This window comes from Brassica rapa, chromosome A09 (genome assembly GCF_000309985.2).
Source record: "Brassica rapa cultivar Chiifu-401-42 chromosome A09, CAAS_Brap_v3.01, whole genome shotgun sequence".
NCBI lineage: Eukaryota > Viridiplantae > Streptophyta > Magnoliopsida > Brassicales > Brassicaceae > Brassica > Brassica rapa.
The window spans coordinates 13,785,379-13,791,378 of NC_024803.2; the positions used below are offsets into that span (position 1 = coordinate 13,785,379).

General features: G+C 24.4%; 1 non-coding gene across 1 annotated transcript; it reads left to right on the top strand.

Annotated features, from left to right (window-relative positions):
• Nucleotides 1-724: 724 nt before the first annotated feature.
• Nucleotides 725-825, top strand: LOC117128814. The gene has a single exon (XR_004452205.1). It is a non-coding gene; the product is annotated as a U6 spliceosomal RNA (small nuclear RNA).
• The last annotated feature ends 5,175 nt before the right edge of the window (nucleotides 826-6,000 follow it).

The window sequence follows — 6,000 nt, forward strand, 5'->3', positions numbered from 1 at the left end:
CTCCTAGATAACTGAATTGATTTATTAATACTCATTCCGATTTATTTTATTTGTTATTTTACATTTATACACACAAATTAAAAAATATATTTAATTTTGCATATTTCTAAACTAAAAACACTATTATATGTGCATCTAATCATATTTTAACCAATAGAAAAATAAACAGGATAGTATTGTTCATAATTTGCATTAAAATAATAAACGATACTTATTTTGAGACAAAATTTTTATTTTATAACAACAACTAAAATGAAATGGAAAAATCATTATTATTAAAATTAAATGTTTGAATTTTTATTACCACAAACGGAAAGTTGTGGCCTTTCTTGTGGTATTTGTCTTATTTTGCAAATTTAAGCAAAAAAAAACCGTTTTTCAAAAATTTAACCAACAAAACAGAGGTTGTGATTGGTTTGAGCTGTGGGAAGTGACTTTATCTTTAATTTTTATATACAGCATTTAAACTCACCGATCATGCTTTATATTATTTTTAAAATTTACAGCCAAAAAAAAAAGCTGCAATAGCCCTATTTTCTAAAGCCCCATTTTTTAAATTGTAGGAAATATATCGATGTAACAGTTAGTTTTAAAGCTAAATCATTTAAAACTAAATAAAAATTCCTACCACCTAAATTTTACAGTAAATTTTCTACAGTTACAGTCGAACCAATCATCCCGAGAATAAAAATACAAAAAATTGTTCTTTCAAAAATATTAGATGATATTGTAATATATCCGATAATACTATAATGATACAAATAAAATTAGCATAGCCGCTGTGTCACGATGACTCGCATAAATATAAAAATGATTCACTTATGTTGGTCAAAAAGGGGGGGATATTTTTAGGCTCCGAATGGAGGAAGCGGATCAAGCGTTGCGGATCTAGTGGATCCAGTGGAATCAGAGTGGATCTAGCGTATCGAGTGGTACAAGTGTGGATCTAGCGGTTCAAAACATATGTTTGAATGGTGAAAGTGGATAAAAAGTGGTCCAAAGTACTGTACAAATTTAAATTAATGTATATAAATATTTATTATAATATTTATTTCTTAATTAAGAAGAATTATTCGTAAAATACTTTATAAATAATTAAAATTTATTCACAATATAATAAACATTATTTTAAACATATATATTATTATTTTTAGTTTTAAAATTAAATATTTATCTGATTTTGGATGATTTTAAAATAACAATATTTTGAGACAAAGCCATGTAAAATAAAATTTTAAATTAATTAATTTTTTATATACTGTTCGAATAAAAAATTATTAGTTCTAAAATAGTTATTTTTGATTTCATTGAATATTATAAATAAATAATATATTGTCATTGAATGTTTTCATTTTTTTAATATAACATATTTATAAAACGGAAAAATTAAAATTACCGAATTAAATTTTATATTTTGCATTACATTAACAATATTATTATAATATTTAGTAACTAAACTATACACTTAATATTTTGTTGTCTAAAATTAAGCTATACACGTGCTAGTTTTCAGCCATATTATATGTATGTAAAGATTTAAGCATAAAATTTCAAACTATTAAACTACATTTAATGAAAGAAGATGAGTATATAAGAGAAACACATATTTTTAAATTGTAAAGACAAACAAAAGAAATAAGATTATTATTAATTTAATACTAAATTAGATAGAATCTTTATACTTGTATACTCGTGGATGAAACACTACTTCATTGGAACTTCTTGGCATTTGGCAAACTGATGACAGACTGATATTTTGCTAGTAAACAAACAGATTTAACTAGAGAGAAGTAAATTCTTTCCAATTTTTAAACTTCAGGATTAGTTTTTTTTCCTGAAAACCTTATAAACGAAAGAAATAAAAATAAAGTTTCGTAAAAATATATCATAACTAACATATTCAATATAAAATGGATTTTAGACAATCTTTTAGCTTATAACAAAATAATTAAGTTCATATATTGCAAAATTAAAAAAATAATTAATTACATTCTAAAAATAATAATAATAACATGTATCAACGAATACTTTAATTCAAAACTAATTTGTTAAAAAATATGATCAAGATATTCTTATTATTATGAAAACTGTATAAATTTAACTAAACATGTGTATTAATAAAAACTTCAATGCAAAATTATGATGATGATGTTTATGTTCAAAAAGTTATGATGTAAAAAAGAAATCCCGGTAAATATATTTATTATTTTTTTTGTGAGAACCACGTAATAATTAGAAGAAAAAGTTTAAAGATATTTTCACAGTATAAAGTTAAAAAAATATATTTTCACAGTAAATAAATAAAAAGTCAAATAAGGGTGATATCATGACGTTCCACCTAACTGATTATAAACTGTTGGCAAAATATTATAAATACAGTATATTAGACCAAAAGCTTGACATGTAATATTATACACAACCATCAACAAGAATTGTGATGAACAACGAAGACAACAAAAAAAACGAACAGAAATAAACAAAAAATATAATCAATTGTTTTTTTTATCAAATCAACTGTTCTTATAAATTAATCATTCATTGTTGACAATAAAATCATTCATTAGAGTATTTTTAATGTAAAACTCTATTTTTTCTTTTAAAATAGAATAAAAGTGAAAATAGAATAAAATTGTTCTAATTCTATTTCATTTTTTACTTTATAATAGAGTGATAAACAAACAAAAAATAAATTACTTTATTTATGAAATAAATTTTATTATAAAGTGATTTATGAAGTTAGATTAAAGTATTTCTTATTCTATATTTATTTTTACTATATTTTAGAGGAAAAATGAAGCGGACGGAGAGTTTAAGTAAACGTAAGTATGTGGGAATATAAATAAATAATAGAAAAACATAACAGTGGGCTGGTCAAAGCGGTGTTGATCGAAACCAGAGACTTTCTCAGTAATCGTGGTTCGTAAGACGCCAGTTGCACATCAGATGATTCCTTTTAATTTATTTGAGGAAAATATATATTATTTAAATATATCGCATAATAGTTTTATATGCCTATATGCTACTTTTAGTCAATGTCTGGTTGTTGTCGAAGTTTTATTTGATAAACAAATTGCATTGGGACGCATACTTCAGATAAGATAAAAAGAATCAGAACGTAAGTAGCACTATTACAGTTTGCCATTTAAGAGCACCCCTTTATTGTTTGGTCGTCACCTATTTCTATTCAGAGAATATCTAATTCAACTTCAACAATTATCTAGCTTTCTCTATTTCTAACTAATATATGAACTGCAATAGATTTATCTATGTTTGTAAGCCAGATATATACTCTCTATGTTTCATATTATTATCATCTTATGTTTTTAATGCATTTTTTTGATAGTTTTCTAATTTATCTATATTATTTTAGTTCATTAATTAAGATAATCATATAAAACAATAAATAAATTAATTTTAAAACAATAAATTTAATGATTTCACTAATCTATATGGAAAAAACTCAAACAATATATAAAATGAAACGAAAGAGTATTATGCATATATAGATGTGTATTTGGTGAAATCCATAATGTTGAGGCCCCTTATCAGTGTATGGACAGCTATCTCTCGAGCGCAGGTTTAGGTTCGGCCTCCTTCGAATGCCGAAATACTTTTTACCTTAAGTGAAAGGAATGCCCCCAGTCTTACGTTTCCACATCAAAATGAAATAGAGAATTTCGACGATGAAGCTTATCCCCCACCGTCTCATTGGCCGACCTTGACCGAACGATATATCCAGCAACAAGAAGAAGGAAAATGATTGAATGGTTAAATCAACTTTGTATGCTCTCATGAACTCTGTCTAAGTTTATAAGTTAATGAAAGTATGGTTAGTTCAAAAAAAAATGTGTGTTTGGTGAAATAAATTATACCGAATGGTTTGACTAAAAAAGTGTACTAATTATAATAAAACATTCATTTTGAAAGTATTACTCCCTTTGTTTGATATTTTAAATAGTTTAAGGGGATGTTAGTGGGACATAGATTTTTATAGAGTTTGTTGATTTTAAAAGTTGAGAGATTTGTTAAATTTGGAAAGAGATGTAGAGAATTTTGTATATTGTGAAAATCTATGAAAATAAAGTAATGTAATGATTCTAAGAATTCAAGGTAAACATGTAGTATTCTCAAAATCTTAATTTGTGAGTTAAAATGATAAGAATTCAACTCCCAATAACACTTACTTTAATAGATTTGTAGAATCATTAAAATCTAAACTTTTTGAATAACAAATGATTTTGTATAGAATTATAGAATCATCAAACCAATAACAATAGATTTTAATGAGAATATGAGAATCTATAAACCAATAATACTAGATTTAGACTCATTATAAATCTCATCCCCACTAACACCCCCTAAGAAAAAATTATTTGTTTCAAAATATAAATAGTTATTTATATTTTTAGGTAATTTTATTTTTTATTTGATATAGTGTGACCAATCAAATAATATAAAATTGTTTATTATTGGTTTAACTATAACTAATTTATATATAAAATGCTATTTAAAAATAATAATATTATTAAAACAATTTTGTGCATTCAACTAAAACTACATATATAATAAATATAGGGAGTATTAATTCTGATTTTGAGGAAGGAAAAGAAAACAATGGGAACATAATTATATCTTAATGTGGGCGAATAAAATTGAGCTTTAATAAAATTACATGGATCACTAAATTATGAGTGAGTGTAAGTGCACTCTCATTGTATAAAATGGATCCGCTTCTGCATTTATCTAATGTCTAACTTTCCGAATGATAATATGGGATAACTGCGAAATAATTGTGATGTGATTTTAATATAACAAATATATGGATACATAGATATATGTAAAAAAAATGTTATTATTAATAAGAGTGTGGTGCGGTTGTTCACCATTCAAACTCTTAATTCTTAATTGATATTACTTCAATTTTGATATCCTGTTGAAACATATAGAGATTGTATTTTAAGAAAAGTACTAGATTTTGATCCGCGCTTGGAAAGCGCGGGTTTGTTTTTGTAATTAAATATATTGTAAACGAATTTCTAATAAAATAGTGTATAAGTTTGAGCACATTTATCCAAAACCAGGGACCAAACCGTACCAAGCTGAAAAACCAAAACTGAATTGAATTGCATAAATAATATAGCAAATCATAAATCTATGACCGAAAAATTGAAACAGAACCGAGAACCAAATGAGTACTTGAATTTTTAAATAAAAATTATATATTTAAAAATATTAATTACATTCAATTTTTAAATAACGACATATCCTAAAAATACTATTTATAAACCGGATAACACGAAAACTTGAATTACCCGAATATTTTTATTTGGTTGATAAATAATTTAGTTAACCAAAAGTATAATTTATGTATATAATTATTTATTTCAAATATATATAACTATGTTTAATATAACACATAGTATCAAAACTATTTTCAAAATAATATTATGTTTTAAAATAAGTAGATCTTGTTCTAAAACACAATTCTACTGCTAACATGTTTTAAAGTATCGATATAGTGTTAATAAATAACAAAGTGTTTTCAAAGTTTTAGAAGTTATCACTAACCGATTTATAATTGGTTAGACTAAATATCTAACAGAACCGAAGATAAATAGTCATTTTCTGAAAATATAGCAGATGGAAAGATTGAACCGGTTTTATGTAGATCATAAACATATCTATGGATTTTTATAGGAACTGGTTTGGTATTAAAATAATACAACCAACTTGGAATATTAAGTTGTGACAAACATCGTTTAGTTTGTGAATGATAATGTTGAAGTGTTCATATATATAACATGGTTAATGAAATCGGTTTAGTTAATAAGGTTAGTATAAAATAATGGTTCATTTCTGTAAAAAAAATGTATTTTTTACAATGGATATTATATTTTGTTTATAGTCTTTGAAGGTATTATCTATTAAATAAATCATAAGTAACCATATACTATATAAATATAGGGTGGACATTATTTAATATTAGCTCAAAATATTTAT